At 47.1% G+C, this 20,135-nt stretch overlaps 1 pseudogene; it reads left to right on the forward strand.

Moving 5' to 3' along the window:
- Positions 1 to 15,268: 15,268 nt before the first annotated feature.
- Positions 15,269 to 19,398, forward strand: LOC102906811 (protein Mis18-alpha pseudogene; annotated as a pseudogene).
- Positions 19,399 to 20,135: the final 737 nt, after the last annotated feature.

Raw genomic sequence — 20,135 nt, forward strand, 5'->3', positions numbered from 1 at the left:
GGTTGAGAGTTGCTGCTTTAGAACATGTTGGTTTTCCCCTAGGTCTATGGCCTATCCAGTCTCAGGTTCTTGGCCATAAGAGCAGTATCAGGCATGGGATATATCTTGTGGAGTGGGCTTTAAAGCCAATCAGAGAGTGGTTGGTTACTTCCACGACATTTGTACCACTACTGCAAACAGCATCTCTCACAGGCAGGTTTTTATAGTGGAGTTGATGGTGATCTTTCTCCTGTGGCAGCCGTGGTACTTTCCAGTATCATGAACACCAGTTAGTAGGGGTGGAGGCTCTAGCTAGGCACCAATTCGTCTTTTTCATATTCAATGAGATATGTGTTGTCTTCAGAAATAGGGCCTTGCTGTCAGTTTGTGGTGAGCAACCAACAGCCTTGGCAATAGACTGAGATACTTGAGGGGTTCCATGGGGCCCCTCTGGCCAACAACTCAACAAGATATAACCCGTTCCTGGCACTGGAGGTTTCACTTGGTGGCATAAGATGTCTAGTTGGGGCATTGTCTCCCCCGTGATTTGGATAGTCCATTTAAATTCCTTTCATATATGCTTATATTTTAAGAAGCTCCTACAGTGGCAGGTTTCCCTATGGCCCCTCAATGGCAGTTAGGGTTAGTTGTCCCTACCCATATCTCCTCCCTTACCCCGCTCTTGCATCCTCCTCCCCATTAATCCTCCCACTCTAGTCTCACCCATGTTTTCCCATAACAATGCACCTGTTTCTCCTGGCAGAAGGGTCTTTAATAAGAGCCTTTATACCACTGATGAAGGAGCTCTCTTCTGGTCTAATCACTTCAAGACCTCACTTCTCATCACTGTCACATTCGGACTGAATGTGGAGAGGACACATTCACACCTGCAGGACAGTGTCTGTGCCACTGTAAGTAATTTCTTCATGCATCTGCAGTAAAGCACCAATTCCCCTCCGTTGTAAGTGAAGACATTGCAAGTTGAAATGCATTTAGTGTGCCTAACTTGTTAACCATCACAGCTAAGCCCAGCCTGCCTTAATGTACTCAAAATGCATTAGCCTATGGTTGGGCGAAATCATGTAACACTAACCTACTATATAACAAAGCATTGGTATAACTTGCTGAGTACTAAACCAGGAGTCAAAACCAGGGCGGCTTGGGCACATTATCAAGCCAAAAAAATGTTTGCACCACACCATCCTATAGATCTGCAGTCACAGGACCTCAGTTGTTTGTCTTTAATAATGCTGAGTCCAAGTTGAGGGACATTTCCAGCATGTTAGGAGCCAGTCCAGGAAAGTGAAGCTATGTGAAGTTCCTCAAGATGGCTACACCAGGCCACATGCTAGATAGATAGGCACACCTTCCAAGAAGAGGAACCAAGGCTCCCTGGGATGAGGTCAGAGCCCCGATCTGTCAGTGTTTTACCCATAGAAAAATTCAAGTTCTTAATCCTCTCATCTCTAGCTCTCCCATTCTCTGCCCCACTCTTACAAAATCCTGACTCATGAGGTAGAGCTCTCAGACATCATCTCATCCACCCGCTCCCTTCAGAGGTGGAGAAAGCTGAACACAAGGATGGCAGCACACATGCCAGTGTCTTCATAATTATGATGCATTTGGAGCCCAAATCCTGATCTCCTTCATCCCATTAAAAATGCTCGCTTCCCCCACATGGCTTCCGTACTCGAGGACCCTCAGTGAGGGGAAGGAGTCCTGTCCCCCACCAGCCTGGCAGCACCCCAGCCTCACTGCACCTTTCAGCTTGAAAGACTTCCTCCCCAGCATCTTTCTTGGTTCTACTATCCCACTCAAGATGATGTGCCTGTCCATGAGCTCCTCCATCCTCACAACCTCTGATGGCTGTTAATTAGCCATTGGTCTCCTAAAACTTAAGGCATGGGTCCTCTGCTGTTCACTTTCACATTCTACTCTGGGAGTTCCAAAACGCTCTAAAAGGCGCGTCTCCTATCTTATTTCCTCTCTGTGGTGACTGTGAAAGCAGGCTGCCTAGAGAGAGAGCCATTGCTCCCCAACCAAGTAAGGGAAAGGACCAAACAACAGACATTTTCAAACGTGTTAGCATTGATATTTATTACAGGTGAATAGTTTCCTGAATTTCTTTAACTGTACCAAGATCCCTTTCCAGAGAGCAGCAGTTAGCCATCCACATCAGATTCTTTTCCTGCTACAATCCCAAGTCCAAGGTCCTCCCCACTCTCTGGAGATTCTGTCCTGTAGAGGACAAGCCAGATGCAGCAATGTCCACTTGGCAGTGAAGAGGAAGACCTCCAAACCACTGGTCAGCAGCACTTCTTTGTTTTCCTTTGGGTATTTGTTGAATTAAAACATTCAAAAGTAACAAATTTCCCTGTGGGATTCCTGTATGCATTTATCTTGGTTAATTTTCCCCTTCTGCTCCTCCCTCATCTCTTGCCTCCCATCCTCTGCTCCACTCTTTTGCCCCCAGTCTCCCCGATTGCACATTGTTCTGTTGTCTTCCCCAGCCCTCCCTGAAAGCCTCTTTTTTTCCAGTCTCATTGGCCCCCTTCCAGTTTCCTAGTCTTTACCCAACTTTCCTCCCACGCATAGTTAATGAGGTAAAATCCTCCTATGAGAAAGAACACACAGAATGTGTCTTTCTCATCTGGGCACCTCATTTAATATAATGTCTTCCAGTTCTATACATTTTTCTGCAGAGCTCATAGTTTCACATTCCTTTACAGCTGAATAAAATTCTGTTGCGTATATTATATGTACCACTGCAGCCAGAGTGGCTACAATCAAGAAAACAAATGACAAAGGGTGTAGGAAAGAGGACTCCTTAGACATTATGACGATGTAAACTGGCGCAGCCACTGTAGAAACGAGTGTGGAGGCCCCTCCAGAAAACTAAATATACAGCGGCCATATGACCCAGCTATTCTACTCCTGGGCATCTACATAAGGAACTTTACAACCTTCTAAAGAGGTCCACATGCATCCACGTTTATCACTGTTCTTTTCACAATAGTAGGAGTTGGAGTCAGCCTAGGTGTCCATCAACAGACAAGTAGCACCTTTTTATAACAGAAAACTCTGGCCGAGACATGGACACTCACCAAGTTACACTGGAGTCTCTTTTGCTTGGGGACTCACCAAATTAATCTTTTTCTTTCCCATCAATAACCATCTATCCTGGTACAAACAAGAAAAGCAATTCTAGGACATATTGTACCCAAATGACAGGTGGCCATCACAGAGAGCCATGCCGTGTGACAATCCTGTCACATGGGCTATCTTTGCAATACTTTTGAATGTTGAAGATAGTTTCTTGTCTCAGGCTGGAGAGATGCCTCAGAGGTTAAGAACACTGGCTGTTCTTTCCAGAGGTCCTGAGTTCAATTCCCAGCACCCATATGGTGGCTCACAACCATCTGTAATGAGATCTGGCGCCCTCTTCTGGCCTGCAGGAATACATGCAAACAGAACACTGTATACATAATACGTAAATAAATCTTTAAAAAAAGTTTCTCATCTCTAAAGACACTGTTCTCATTTGAAAAAAAACTAGATAACACTTAGAAAAGCAGTATGGGAAATAAAAATGTCACTGAGCATTGACCTCCAGGAAGAATGGGATGGAGTTAAAACACCCTCCTGCTAGTCCATCCACCTCTGGTGATGCTCCCCTGGTTCTGCCTCCTCACAGTAGGCCTGCTACCAGACCATAGGAGTCATTTTGAGATTGAGCACCTAAGATGGTGTTTGCCATGTTAAACCCTCGGTGAATTTTTAGTTGAAAAAAAAAAATCAAGCAAGATTGAGCTTGTGGGGACACTGCCACAGAGAGATTCCTGGGTGCTACTCTCTTCCTCCCCTTTAGTATCTGATTCCTCCAGGGCAGGAATGATATTTTACTAGTCTCTGTGTCCAGTCACTCAATGCATGGCCACTGCGCCAGTTCCAGCCACCACAGTCTCCTAGGCCCCTGGGTACAGGTCACAAAAATGGCTGCCCTGCCTGAGAGAAATGTATCTTCATCTGTCCCTTCTGCCAGATGCTTTATGCAAGACAGAACGTGTGCATTTGTGAATGGTGTTCCTGATCTTCACTACTACTCTGAGCTAAGGAGAAACCTAGGTTCACAGCTGGAAGAGACAACGGGCAGCAAAGTGCTGGCCTTGAGCTAGAATTCTCAAACGCCATCCAATCTACCCCACCCCTTCCTTTGGTGGTCAAGGAAGCCAAGCTCCATCTCCAGAACTTTTTTTTTTAATGGAGAATGGTGGCATATACTTGTGCCCCCAGCACTGAGAGGCAGTCACAGATCCTTCCTGCTCACTGGACAGGCAGCTTAGCCTACTTGATGAGTTCCAAGCTAATGAGAGACTCTGTCACAAAAAATGAATGGCACTCGAGAAATGACAACTAATGCTATCCCCTGTCCTCCACATGCACAAGTATGCACACACACGCACACACACATGTACACGCACATGTACACACACACACACACACACACACACACACACACACACACACACACACACACACGCACACGAGAAGAGTAGATACAAAGATGTCCTCAATCCCTTCTAAAGATTTTAACATTCTCTTCTCTAGTCAGTTGCTCATACTCTCTATTGGTGGGTGGCTACCTACAAGGTTTAATTTTCCAACATGTCTTCACTTTTTAAAAAAAGCCTCCAAAGATCTTAGGTCTCTGGGAGCTTTGCCAGCAATTCATACCTAGGCCTTTGATTTTTCTCACAAAAACCAAATAAAATCTCTGCCTGATGGAGCTTGAGAACTGGAGCCCTGGTGGGTTGGGGGATGATGGTAGATCTTAGGAAATGTGACATCAACTGGAAAAACTCTGAGAGGAGGTATCGCTGTGCTGGAGTCCGGCACTGTGCCAGGAGCAGAGAGGAAGCAATCACTGGGAGCTGATTCCGCATGGGAGGCATCTTAAGAAGGTGTTAACGCCGCTCCAGACACTCGGGTTTCCAGCCCCCTCCCCCTTAACAGCACCTCAATATGCATCCTGTCCCCCTGAGAAGCCTGTAGGTGCAGCATTGTGTGGCCACTGCCTCTGCGAAGTGTTTTGGAAGCTTTGTTAGTTCATCTTGGCGTGGAAAATGGAAAATTGGAGCTGTGAAAACACACCACGTGGTCAAGTTTCGTGCCTGGGATGGTATACAAGGAAAAATCTTACAGGGTCAAGATGTGGGTGGCTGTGGGCGCCAGCCAAGTGGAGAGTTCATCAGTCCCCTTGGGGGGAAAGAAAGAGGAGATAGGAACAATTAAAGCTTCAGTAGGTTATGGGTTTGGGGGAAAGAAGGTTAAATTACTAAATGTAACTGCCTTGGACTCAAATCATGGCTGCCAGTCAATGGCATAATCACCCTGGTTGCCATTGATCGAACTAGTCATTGAAACAATAGCTCAGTTAGCAAGCTGGCTCCCCAAGACACACATCTCATGTGGGCATGATGGTACCCTTCCAGTTGTCCCAACTGTGGGAAGCCTAAGGCAGGAGGATCATGGATTTGAGGCCATCTTGGAGTATATAATGAGACAAAAGTACCCAAAATCAAAGACAAAGCATTGTCTTGAGGGAATCCACAATTGGTCTTAGTGTCTTCCAGTTTACAGATAGCAAACTCTTCCTTATATCCCTGTGGGATTCACCCACCATCCTAAGCTAGTGGTTGCTATCATGAGGCATGCAAATGCAGCTCCCCCTAACTACTGGCTCCTGCTTTCTTCTGGAAATCAAGTACTGCTCTACCCCCCTACCACCAAGACTTGGTGACTCCCTTCTCCAGAGATTTGTCTACCCTTCAGTTCCCACAGCTACACTCTTCTCCATAGGTACTGGCATCTTCTCCTGGTACCCACCATGTCCCACTAGTCCTTTGAAGCTCAGTTGGAAATCTGCCTACCCAAGCTGAAACATCCAGTGGTCCCAAGTGTAACACATCTACAACCATGAATATGGCTCACTCCTCAACTGGGAAGCATAAATCAAAATGTTACCAGGCCATACAGTTGACAAAGACTATAAAGGAAGCTCTAAGCTGTAGCCAAGGGTCACAGCTCCTCTTTATCCCCTAGCTTGTACTCTCAAAACACAGATGATACTATTGTCTCCCAGGAGACAGAGGACCAGAGTTCTGGGTCTCAGATCAGCTCCAGCCACCCACTCTGCACAGCACTATACTCACTCTGTAGACATATCCCAAGCCTGCTGTATCTCAGGTTCTGGGGTAAGGCATGGAGATGCAAAGACAGTGTCTACCCAAGGGAACCCACAAGATAAAAGGGATAACAGATAAATAAATGACTCAGTACACTTAGCCTTTTCACAGGCAGCACACGACCTAGGATTAACAAAGCACTACACAAGACATCCCTAGCACATCCATACACTATTTCACCCATAGCCAGAAGGACTTGGGAGCCACATCCCTAAGAATTCACTAGCAACACCTCTCACTTATCAAATGCATTCCTTGTGGGATGCCTACTAGAGTGGGGTGATAATGTTACATCAGATTGGGCAATGGGATCTTCCAGGGGTAAATTGGGTCTGGAAATTCAAAGCTGGAGTTCGCTGGCCCAGAGATCTTTGAGGAGCAAGGGATGGGCCAAACGCCTAATGCATTTGGGAAGAAGAGGAAAAACCTCACATGAAACACAGGAGTGGCTGGGCAATGGGAGACCAGTCTCGAGTGGGTCCCTGAAATGTCTTGACATACAAGGGAGCTACTGCACCAAATGTGGCACATGAGCCAAGGCCTGTGTGGACTGGGAAAGAGATCCAGTCTAACCACACAGTATCACCGATCATCTCTGCACGGTGGTTTGGCCACAGTGTCTGGAGCTGACCCACTCGGAGCGCTCTCAAGAACGGGAGGCAGGTGGAGGCGCCGCAGATGCGGGCTCCCTTAGAGGAGTTCTGGGTAAAGCAGAAGCAGACTGCTGGGCAGTTGGGAAGTGGAGGCACACAGGTGATGGATGGGGCATGGCTCAGAGCAGAGCCTGGGCTGGTGCCCCACGGGGGCAGACGCCAGAACTCAGGCACAGAAGAGGAGTGTAAGTGACAGGGGTGTAAAAATTCCCTTTGGACTGCTAAGAGGAGAAGGTCCATGTATGTGACGCTTGACTGGTCTGAGGGACACCCCCACAGCTGGTGACGTAGGTGTTATTTCTGTGATCTGGATCTGAGTATGTGTACAAGTGTGCATACATGTCAGAGTGTGCGTTTAGGTATGTTTGTGTGTGTGTGAATGTATGAGAGTGGAGGGCATTTCTGAGTGTGTGAATGTATGTAGAGAACTGTGAATGTGCTTAAATGTCTGGATATGGGTGAATTTGAGGGTGTGACTGTGGTAATATGTGTCTATATTTGAGTGAGTGGGTTTTGGGGTGTTTGAATATATGGATGTGTGCTAATGTAGGGATACATCTATGTGTCTGAATGTTTGAGTGTGTTAAATCTGACAGTATTACTGCATTTGTGTGTGTGTGTAAGTGTATGTTTGAAGGTGTTTGAGTGTGTAGATTTGTGTCTAAGTATATGTTTGAGTGTGACTGTGTTTGAATGTATGAATGAATATGTGTGTTTGTGTGTGTAGCTATCAGAGCCGGTGCAGAGGATATTCGGGGTTAATGGAGTAGAGGGGCTGGGTGTGGAGAGGTGGGAGAGCGCCTCATGGAATTCCACACCTCCCACGCACTGTGCAGGAGGGGCCCTTTGAACACAAATATGGGAAAGGCATAAACAGCAGGAAGGGCAGTTGTGCCTGGCACAGGAGTGTCATGGAGGAGTAATGGGGTAATTAAGGAAAAGGAAATGCAAGCTGCATTGTCCAGTAAGCTTCCTGAGAATCTCAGCCCACTGGTGGGCGTCTGCCGTACCCCCATCCCAAGCCAAGTAAAAAGAATGGGGGACCTGGAGGCCACTGCCAACCCAGCCCCATCCCTAGACCTGACTGGGGAGGGGCAGTGGCCTTCACCTGCTCTATGCTGTGCTGAGGTTCTCCTGATTGGCCTGGAGAAGCAAGCAAGCAACTTCCAGGAGAGTCAAATGGAGCCAAGATACCACCATCCAGCCACAACCTGTGCTGGCCGTCAGGGCTCTTTCCCTTGAAGGAAAAGACCTGGGCTAGCTCCCAAGATGGAACCCAGGAATCCAGTGGCCCATGTCTGAACATCTGAGCCTCCCTCCACAGTGGTCTTAAAGCACAATGCTGAACCCATCCTGTCCCATTTGATACATAAAGGACAATGATATAATGCAGCGAATGGTTAGGCTAGGCTAGTAGGTCTGTGCCTCATGCTCTCTGCCTCCACCCTGGTCACACCCACCCAAGAGATCTCAGGCTTTAACAGTGTGTAGCATTCCCTTGACTTCTCTTTTTAGCTGCATGGTAAAATAATTTTTAGGGATGAAGGCATTGCATCTATTTATCTGTGTGTTATTTATTGGTTTTTTGAGATCAGGCATTTTTCAGGGTAGTATGGCTGTAGACAAGGGCAGCTATTTATTTGTTTTTCAAGACAGGGTCTCACTATGTAGCCCTGGCTGTCCTGGAACTTGCTTTGCAGACCAGGATGACCTCAAACTCAAGAGATCCCCCTGCCTCTTCTTCCAGAGTGCTGGGGTTAAAGATGTGTGTCACCACACCCCGCTGAAGGCATCACACATAAATGACAACTTTAGACTAAGAACTTGATGCACAGCCAGGCAGTGGTGGCACACGTCTTTAATCCCAGCATTCAGGAGGCAGAGGCAGGCAGAGCTCTGTGAGTTCAAGGCCAGCCTGGTCTCCAAAGTGAGTTTCGGAACAGCCAGGGCTGTTACATAGAGAAACCCTGTCTCTAAAATAAAAAATAAAAAAAGAAGAACTTGCTGCAGAACTGAGAGTGAAATGTCCCAGAGCCCCTTGGAGCTCAGTTAGTCAGGGTTTCAGAAACACACAAGTGCATTTTTTTTCATGGCAGCTCCTAGGCCATTGGCTGTGTCAAGGTGAAGCTGAGTATCTCCCTCCAAGCCATCAGCTCTCAGAAACTCATTGAAGTGGGCAATGTCCATAAGCTTCATATTTTCCATGAGAAGTAAATGGCCACAGAAGTAGCTGCTGATACTCTGCGTAAAGAATGGAAGGGTTATGTGGTTCAATCAGTGGTGAGAATCACAAGGTCTTCACATGAAGCAAGGTGTCTTAAGCCTGGCAGAATATATCTGCTGTTCAGTGAGGGGCATTCTTGCTATAGACCAAGGAGAACTGGACAGAGGAAGCGAAGCCTTTTTGAAGATGCATTGTGGATGCCAATCTGAGTGTTCTCAACTTGATTATTGTAGAAAAAGAAAAGATAAAAAGAGAACATTATATTCCTGGACTGACAAGTATTACAGGTATCTCTTTGGTTGGGGCCCAAAAGAGCTAGCAGAACCTGAAAGCCTTACAATCTAAGTAGATGATGTTCACCAATAAGATTTCAAAAAACCCTTAAAGAAGGTAGGAAGCTCAGAACCAAAGCACCCAAGATTCAGTGTCTTGTTACTCCATGTGTCCTGCAACACAAACATCAACCTATTGTTCTGAGGAAACAATGCACTGAGAAAAATAAAGAGGAGGCTGCAGAATATGCTAAACTTTGAACCAAGGGAATGAAGGAAGCCAAAGAAAACCACCAGAAACAGACTGCCAAGCGACATAGACTGTCCTCGCTGGGAACTTCAAGTCTGAGTCAGGTCAAAAATAAGCCTTTAAGAGCAACAAATAGCCTGGTGGTGGCAGCGGCACGTGTCTTTAATCCCAGCACTTGGGAGACAGAGACAGGCAGATCTCTGTGAGTTCGAGGCCAGCCTGGTCTACAGATCAAGTTCCAGGACAACCAGGACTGTTTCACAGAGAAACCCTGTCTCAAAAAACAAACAAAATGAGAGTACCAAATAAATAATCAGACCTTGAAAACAAACAACACTCAACAGGTACTGTGTGTGCAAATGAAGGCCCAACATGGAAGGATGGCTTAAGCTCCACAAGTCTGTCCATACAATGGAGCATCCTTGACCTTAACATGAATAGAGAGGTACAGGCCTCCTATCTCAACACTCACAGCACCAGGCACCAGGAAGGCTGAAGCAGAAGGAGCCTGGCGGGGGGGGGGGGTATGTTACAACATGGGTGTGCCTTGGGGAGATTATGATAGTCATAAAGCAGCAAAGGCTCTTCCATAGAAAAGTCCATACCTGACCATGAAGTGTTCTGTCCTCTGCCAGTTTGAAGTTCACACTAACTGTTTGTGAGGGTCAGTCCTGATTGTCCACTTGATTGGCTTGAGGAACTCCTAAGAGACGATCAGGAAAGCATATCTTTGGGTGTGTCTGGAGAAGAGAAGATCCACCCTGAGTGTGGGTGGCACCAACCCATAGGCTGGGGGTCCAGACAATAAAACAGGGAAAGAAGGAAAGCCAGCCAACACCATGTACACCAGGTTAGCCTAGAACTCAGAGACCCACCTGCTTCTGCATCCCTAGTGCTGGGATTAAAGGCATCAAAGTCTGGCTCCTCCCTGCCAGCCTTTGGTACTCTTAATAACTAATATTCCCCATGAGATTGGCACTTAGAGAGACCTTAATCGAGGGACATAAAAAGACATTAGAATTCAAATGTTGACCAGATCTCCCTCCTTTTCTTTTCCTCTAGATGAAGTAAACAGTCAATAGATGCATTTATATCTGTCCACTATTATTTGTAATAATCTTAAATCATCAGCCTACTTACTGTTTAAAGGCATCCTGGGTATTTTAAAAGTGAATGGCTCCTATTTAGAAAGCAAACGGTACCTTCCCAGTCTATTGAGAAAACTGTGTGTGTGTGTGTGTGTGTGTGTGTGTGTGTGTGTGTGTGTGTGTGTGTTTGTGTGTGTGTGTAAAACTATTACTTTAAAGATTTAGGTCTGCAAGAATAGTTTTCCTGTATTTATCTGTGTTTAGAAACTTCACCTGAAAATCCAATCAATGGCATTTGGTAGGTTTCACTTTGATCCAACAAATTTGTTATGAGTAATAGTTCATTAGACCTAAGAGGATCTTAACTTCTCTTAATTTTGTTCTTGAGTCTTTAACACTTTGCTAAATTAAGAGTTCTTTCCAGAAATCTGTGTTCTTTCCCTAGGACTGCCCAAATGTCATATCACAAACTGCTTCAGACAACGTGTTTAGTGTCTCTGAGCTCTAGAGACTAGAAGTCCCAAGTCAAGGTCCTAGCAGGGCCATCCTCTCCTGGAAACACACAATTGGAATCTTTTCTTGGTTCCTCTGACCTTCTAAACACTGCCTACAAAGGGTGCCTTGTGGATACCTGGCTCCCAGTCCCAGTCCTCATGTGGCATTGTGCCCTCTGCCTTTTTCTGATCCTTGTCCCTGTGCTATATTTGTTATGTGGATGAACTGCAGTTGAGAGAGAGGTTTTTTTCTATTTAATTTTATTTTATATGTGTGCTGCCTGCAAGTATGTATTTACACTACTGGAACCGGAGTTACAGACAGTTGGGAGCTGCCATGTGGGTGCTGGGAATTGAACCTAGATCCTCTGCAGGCACAACTCACTCTTAACTGCTCATCTGTCTCTCCAGGCAGAGGGAGTTGGGTTTTTAAAGTACAAAACCTCAGTGCACTAGGGATTGCTCCTCAGCCGCTATCCATCACCCTGTAGGAGCCACTGTTCCAGTCAACTACTCACTCCCTTCCCCAGACACGACTCAGCATCCCTCTCATACTCTCAAAGCTGAGACTTCTTGACTTTGGCCACTTAGAGCCTCTCTGATTAATGTCAACTTGACAGGATCCAGAAACACCTAGGAAACCATCCTCTGGGCATATCTGTGAGGAGCTTCTAAATGAAGTAAAGACCTGGGAAGACCCACCCGGAATGTGGGTGGCCCTCTTCCATGAGCTGGGAGCCTGGTTTAAATAGAAAGAATACTGCAGGCTGTGTATCAACATTTATCCCTCTGTGCTTCCCAACTGCAGACATGATGGGACCAGCTGCCTCACACTCCCGACGCCATGACTCCCCTGCCACGATGGACTATCACTCAAATCATGAACCGAAGTAAACCCTTCCTTTACGTTGATGTCCTAGTTTAACTGTCAACTTGACACAGTCTGGAGTTATCTGAGAAGAGAAGTCTCAGTTGAGGGACTGCCCAGATCAGATGGGCCTTTGGGCATGTCTTAGGGGAGGGGAATTATTTTGTTAATTGATACCTGAGGGCCCAGCCCACTATGAGCCATACCACCCCCTGGGCAGGTGATCCTGAGCTGAAGAAAGATGAGCTTGAGTGAGCCAAGCAAGCAGTGTTCCGCCACGGTTTCTGCTTCCGGTTCATGCATGAGTTCCTACCCCAACTTCTCTCAATGACGGGCTACGGCCTATAAGTGGGAGTAAGCTGCTTCCTCCCCGTGAGTTGCCTCTAGTCAGGGTGTTTTCTCACAGCAACATAATGAAACAGAAACAGTAGCTTTTGTTAAGCATTGCATCACAGCCACGAGACAAGGAACTAAGAGCAATGAGATGCAGTCTCCAATGACCTCTGTCAGCTGCAGTCACAGTTCTCAGAACCCCATACCTATGGGAGCTTCCGGTGTCTGCAGATGCCTGGAAAGCAGAAGCCAAAGGAATGCCAGCTAGAGACATCAAAGTCAGCCATGGCCAAAACGCATGGTACTAACTTCTCTGCAGTCTAGCTCCGTTATTTTCAAACCTCTGTTCCCTTCCTAGGCAAGATGATAAACATATTTTAAAACTGGTTTCTTCAATACCTCGTACATAGGTGTTCTGGCACAAGATGTATTGATCTGAGTCTTAAAGGGTCTTGTATTGGGGGAGAGGAGGTGGGTCTCACTTTTGAGACCAGAGACTACTGCCAGATGTGTGTGGGATTGGGCCAGATGTTCTACACCACCTAGATCGCAACCTGCCTGAAGAACACCTGCCTCTCCAGGGTCAGCTTCCATATTGTACAGTGAGAAAGTTTGATGGTGTGGCTCACTACCATCCATCAATGGAGGCACAAACCATGTAGCCTCATGCATCTGTCTGCTTTGTGTGAATGCCAGGCTTTCATTGGAGGAGTTCCGCTCTCCCCCATATACAGGGTACAGTCCATATCATCCCACCCCACTCTCCCCACCACACCCCATCCCATCCCACCCCACCCCGTGTGCCTGCTTATCACATACATACAGTCCATAACATTTAGTACGTGGGAAGACTCACAGAGGCCCCTGCCCATGAAAAGGTAACAGACATCAGAAGCCATAGGGAGTTCACTCAAGTTGACTGACTTACTGTGCACACACACAGTGCTGCCTATCACTGGCTCACTGTTAAGAATACACAGAGAGGGGCTGGAGGGGTGGCTAAGTGGTCTAGAACATCGACTGCTCTTGCAGGGTATCTATCTGGGCTTGTCTCCTAACACCAACGTAGTGGCCCACAACCACCTGTAACTCCAGTTCCAAGGGATATAACACTCTCTTGTGATCTCTGTGGTCACCTGGGACACATGTGTTGCACATACATACATATAGACAAAGCACACATACACACACACCAAGATGTAAAATTTTAAAGCAAAAAAATAATGTGACATATATTCACAAATATTCTAAAAGTCAGTCCTTACAACTTCAGCAATCTCTTTGTAACCTTGATGTCACCAATATGTCAACGTATGTTCCCTCTCATATACTGAGATGATTATATATATACTGAGATTATATATATATATGTGTATATGTATGTATGTATGTATGTATGTATATACTGAGATTTTCCCACCCAACTCTTAAGGTTTTTTTTTTTTTCAGTCTCATTTTGTACAAATACACAATGGTTGGAGAAGAGCAACTTTCTTGAGGTCACTGCTTTTGTTTTTGCTCGAGTTTTGTATTGTGTTTTTTGCATATGTGTTTGGTGTTCTTGCATGTGTGTATGAATGTTCAAATGTGTGTAAGGGAGTGCGTGTATGTGCATGTGTGTGGAGGTGAAGGTTGATCCTGGGCATCTTTATCAATTGCTCTCTACCTTGTAGACTGAGGCAGGATCTTTCACTGAATCCAGAACTCACCATTTCCACACTCTGGCAAGCCTGCTTGCTGTGGGAATTGCCTGTCTCTGCCTCCCATTGCTGGTATTTCAGGCGGGGTACCACACCCTCCCAGATTTCATGTAAGTTCTGGGGGTCTGGATTTTGCCTTTATGTTTTCACGACAAGCATGTTACTTTCCGAGTCGTCTCCCCAGACCTCCACTGCTTTTTTAAAGAAAGGACCTCTTGTAGCGCAGTCTGGCTTTGGAATTCACCAAGAGTTGTGATTACAGATATGCACCATGCCTGCCTTAAGATCTCAGTTTGTACACAGTGTTTAGAACTAGGTGCTTGGACTAGGGCATGCTGCTTGTGCAAAGGCAAATTTCTGTTGTTCTCTGAACAATAGGACTGAAACCATCAGCAGTGAGGAGCCACATGAGCAAGGATTCCAACCCACACTGCACAGCCAGGGCTGGGGAGAATTCTAGTTGTACGATGTCGATTTTCATATTTTGAGGATAAACTCCTCAGGGACACAGACTAGGAAACACATCTGACAGTCATGAGGTGTACAGGGTCCCAGGGTGGGATTCCTCTACTCACTGGGGTTTTTCCATGTGGAAGAAAACTGTCACCTAAACATGGATTTGGGGCTGGTCGGAGGCCAGTGAGAACTGTTCTCACAGCAGCGTCGTAGACATCACAGATGGAAAATGTGCCTCAGTCATCCCATCCAGTCCCGGGAAGGGCATTCTCTAACGATTCCACACACGGCCACAGAGTCAGTGCATCCACCCTGTCCCGGGGGAGGTCTTGGAGTCAAACAGCTCCCCAAGTTGTAAATTTCCTTTCACTCTTTTCTTGTTATATTTCAAGAGGGTTATTTTTAATGAAAATAAAAAAGAAAGAAACAAGAAAATAGTTCCTGCTTTTGGCCTTGTTGTAGAGCGCTACAGCCACCGTCATCTGAGCAGACGGGACCGCTTGCCAAGAGAACCCCCACCCCCAAGATGGGGCCTGTGGACTGTTGACATTCTATGTATCAGAAGGAGGGGTGGGGAGCACCCACCCCTCCCACACTCCAGACTTTGTATGCGGTGCCGTCCTAACTGCCTGTAGCCTTTCCATGGCATTAGAGTTAATAAAGTGTAGATGTTTAACGGAAGCCGGTAGAGCCCATCTATCCAACTATGGGAAGTCCCCATGCACGCTGGGGGGAGTCTGTCCAGTGCCGTGTGGCCGCTGTCACTCGTGCTAGTGACGCCTCACCCAGCTCTGTAAGCAAGGCCAGTAAACTCATTGGCTCCCCAAGTTGGACTTCGTGAAAACAGCACTTTGGTTTATCATGGGCGGCCTCTAAGGAGGGGCTGCACACTTCTTTATGTCTCGCCAGGGAAAGAGTCCCTGAACTGAGCCTAAAGGTAAGTTTCCTATATAGGAAAACGCTCCCAGTTAAGATCAACATCCAGTTCCTGGGACTTCTCTGAATGAGTTACACTGTCTTCAGACACTAATACGAGAGTGAACACATATTTTAGAAATCCCTAGAATCACCCTCTGTTTCGTTGAGGTGATGGATGGGACTTCCCGTTTGCAGGGGACTTTCATCTCCTTCTGGCAACATGCCATAACAGACTTCTTCCCCTCAGGCCTTCTTAAAACCTTGCTTCATGTGATCTTTATCATGCCATGGAGCCAAAAGGATGATCACCAGGGGAATAAATTTCTGTGAGGTGTGTCCTCCATGTCTGCGGCTTCTGTACCCCACACACCACAGGACTCAATGCTGGGCTCGGCAACGCCCCCTCTATTGCAGTTCTTGGAAACTGTCCACCTAGCTAGTCTCTTCTGATTCTTATGATTCTTCTGTCTGGTTCCCAATCAGATAACATAGATACCTCTTTTTACACAAAATAATTGTGTAAAAATCCCTCACCATACATCCTCAGAAGTAGAATACTCTTGGGTTCTCCAAAAGGTAGCCTTTGTATATGTATTAAAAGAACTAGACTGAAGTTACTGATGAGTGAGTTTGTGGATGAATATGATTCTGGTAGTAGGACCCTTTCCCATCCCTAAGGGACCTTATCCCCACAGTCAGCCACCACCTCTGTCCCAACACTTGAAAAAACAAGGCTGTGGCTCTCAGCTGTTGGCTCAGTCTCAGCAGATGGACCGAGGAGACTTAAGGATCAGGTTACCAGGGGCAAGCCCGTTGGCACCATCCCTCCCTAGCTACCAGGGATGTGTGCACTGACCTGGGGAGTTTCTCCTATCAGGAGCAAAGCTCGTGAAAAGTTAAGGACTGGGTGGTGCGTGTGTGCATGCAGGATGATCCAAATCCTCCTGAGAAAACAGAGCAAATACTACTCATAGCTTTTTTTAAAAGGATGAGCCAAACTTGGTATGGTGTCACATGCCTCCAGTCTCAGCACTTTTGAAGCACAGAAACTGGTTTACATAACAAAATCCTAACCAAACAAACAACTAAAAGAGACTAGAAAAGAAAGAACTGGCTGGTAGGAGAAGCAACGCTCTCCCCACAGAGGTGGCTACCAGAGGGGAGGGCTCACTGGTGTGAATATGGTGGCGAGGCTCGCAGGGTCCGCTGTTCTCTCTACTTTGTATTATTTTCATCGTTGTGTTCAAGCTATTGTTTCGGGACTTGGACCCAGAGCTATTCAAAAACTTAACTGGCGGCTTTTCTTCTTCTGGCCACTAGGTGGTGCCAAATCCCCAGTTGGCGTCCCACTTAAACTGGGAAACTAGAAAACGAAGCCCAAATGTAGAGCAGAATTACAAAATGAACAGGGTGGAGGAGGCAAATGTCCTGAACCCCAAAGCTAATCTTGGAGTAATCCCAGAAAGAATCCCCAGTGGAAGTTCTGGCAGCCAGGGCAGCCCCTCGTTCATGGAGCTGCCTGGTGCTACCCACCACTCTGACCCTTCTCTCCAGCTAGCCGATTTGCCTTTCTCTTTCTTTCTCTTTGTGCGATTGGCTGCTCTCCCCCCTCAGGAAGTGAGAGCTGTTTACTGCTTCTGCATCCACAAAGAGGCCTTTCCCCAGAGATGGCCAAAAGTGGCTCACTCACCCTGTTTACCAGGGCTGGCTGTAAATCCTTCAGTACCAGCTTGTCCTCTGGGTAGGGGCGAGTCACTTCATTCACCATCCCAGGGAAACCGGCTTTCTGTGCATGTTCCTGTCAATTCTGACTGGGGGGGGGGGGGGGGCAACAGTCTGGGCAGCAGGGCAGGCTTGGGCTCTGAGGGAATCTGTCACAGAACAGGCTTGTAACTGGCATCATCAGGCTGCTGCCATCCCAGGACAAACAGAAAGCCCACGCATAAGGGAAAGGAACAGCAAGGCCTGATTCCCTGGGAGCTATTATGGTCTGCTTGTGAGATAGTAAGCGCGTGCTTCCCACCTGCCTGAAAGCACAGGGCTGAGAGATCTGATTGTCAGCGTTGGCTTGCCTTCCTCTGAGGTGAAAGACAACACATACCTAAGTGTAAACAAAGACAGGGGTGGGCAGGTGGGGGCCTTCCTCACCCAACACAAAAGGCCTGACCAACATTCCTGCAACGGGCAGATTACAGATGGCAAGATAAAAGTATAATAAATTTACTTAATGACAGATTTATGGACGCCGGAGCCATAGAGAACGAAGCCCCAAAGACCGTAGGGAAGTACCCCGGGTTTATGTTACATTTTGATGAGGGATGGACAGCCACATTGGAATGTGACTAAGTCGGGGTCAGATGGAGGGAACTCACAAGACCCACACAACCTCCTCTCCTTCCCCCACACCTAGGAGATGGGACACTTGCTGGTTCTAGGCTCCTTTGGGGGAAAGGAAAGCTGGTTTCTAGAACTCTTGGGGAGAGGGGAAGGTCAGGTGACAGGAGACACATCAGAAAGGCATGACCTCATGTTTTGAGAGTCTTTCCTGGGTCACCCTGGCCATCCTGCTAACTCAGCTTATGCCCAGGGAAATCCCACCATGTGGACTTTCCACCCAGGGAAATCTCACCAGGTGCAGAGTGCAGAGTTGAAAGGCCCCTTCCTCCAGGAGCCCCTTTTGTAAGGTGAGTGACATCACCTGCATTCTAGTCAGCTCAGCTATTGTCACAAGGTGCCGGATGGGCAATTCCACTACAGACAGCTATACCTTACAGCTCTGGAAGCTGGAATCCAGGACCAAGGGGAGGTAACTCCATAGATGCCAGCCTGCAGGGCGCAGTGCTATGCAGCCCCCTTACTCCTTGTCTGGTTAACTGGTAACTATGGTTTGTGTCAAGTTGGCATAAAATAAGCCAGCACAACTGACCCCTTGACAACTTGACACACAAACATATCACTGTTAAGCCATAACCTTTCCTTTCTTGTTCATCCCCAAGACTACACATCAATACAAGTATCACAATATAAAACATTTAATAAACTTTAAAAGTACCAGTCTTAATTCAAAAGCTTTAAAATTCAGTCTACTTAAAAATCCAAAGTCGGGGGCGACCCCTCGCTGCTGGAGAAGCGGCTCTCGGAAGACTCGCCCCGCTACTGGCTGCTTCAGAAGTGGGCGAGCATGTCGAGCGCGGACGCGGCGGAGGCGGAGCCCGAGCCGGGCGAGGAGAAGGCGGCGGCGGCGGCGGCGGCGGCCGCCGGGGAGAACCCGCTCCTGTTCCTGTGCTCGCGCTGTCGCCGGCCGCTGGGCGACTCGCTCACCTGGGTGACCAGCCAGGAGGACAGCAACTGCATCCTCTTGCGCTGTGTTTCCTCCAATGTGTCTGTGGATAAGGAACAGGAACTGTCCAAGTGTAAAGGCGAAGACGGCTGCATTCTTGGGACGCTGTATTGTACAGGCTGCTCCCTGCGCCTTGGCTATGTGTCCAGATGCACTCCCAAGAGCCTGGACTACAAGAGGGACTTGTTCTGCCTCAGCGTCGAAGCCATTGAAAGTTACACTTTAGGGTCCTCCGAAAAGCAAATCGTGTCGGAAGACAGGGAGCTTCTCAATCTGGAAAGCAGAGTTGAAATAGAGAAGTCTGTAAAGCAGATGGAAGACGTCCTGAAGGCCTTGCTGATGAAGCTGTGGGATATTGAGTTAAAACTGTCCTCCGCTGGCTGCTGCCGCTGAGCTGCCCTTCCCGACCCGCCCCCCCCCCCCCCCCCCCCGTTCCTAATGGTGGTCAGACTCCTTCTGGGTACTTTAGGGGAGAAGTACCTGTTCTCCCTATGTGACTCTTAAAGCCAGTTTATGATACATACATGTTGGAACGAGATTTTGTGAGTTTTTATTTTATTAAAAAACGGGGTGATTTTTTCTTTTTTTTGTTAAATTCATTGTATGTGTGCATTTTTCTATTTTTTAAAAACTTTGTCACTTAATACTTTGGATATTAAAGAGTGAGCAGTAAGAAAAAAAATTTAAAAAAAAAATCCAAAGTCTTTTTTAAAAGCCTAAAATCTCTCTTAAAATCCAGTCTCTCATCTCTGGGCTCCTGTAAAAACCAAAAGTAAATTAAATACTTTCTTACTTCAAGAGGAAAGAACCAGGGCACAGTCACAATCAGATCAAAGCAAAACCAAACTCCCAACTGTGTAAGCAATTCAATGTCTGATGCCTGGGATTCCCTTACTGTCTTCCGGACTCCTCCAAAGGGCCTGGGTCATTCTCCAGCTCCGCTCTCCGCAGCACACACAGCTTGTCTTCCAAGCTCTGGGAGGCTCCATTCCACAATTGCTGCTCCTCTTGGTGATCATTCATGGCACTGGCACCTCCAAAATGCTGGGGTCTTCCGCTGCAACTGAACTGCATTTTCACCGATGGCCTCTCCTGGGTTCTCACAGTGCCAAGCCTCGGCTGTTGTCCATGACCCCTCATGGTTTCAAAACCAGTAGTACCACCTGGGTGGCTCTCACACAATGACGTTCAGCTGCCAGCATTAGGTACAACCTTGGCCACCTCTGGCACACAACTTTCATGTGCTGACTCTCAGGAAATACTTCCCAGAAGATTTTGCCTCAATGATGCTGGTCTCTTCTCCATCACTGCTAAT

This window comes from Peromyscus maniculatus, chromosome 17, assembly GCF_049852395.1.
Source record: "Peromyscus maniculatus bairdii isolate BWxNUB_F1_BW_parent chromosome 17, HU_Pman_BW_mat_3.1, whole genome shotgun sequence".
Taxonomy (NCBI): domain Eukaryota; kingdom Metazoa; phylum Chordata; class Mammalia; order Rodentia; family Cricetidae; genus Peromyscus; species Peromyscus maniculatus.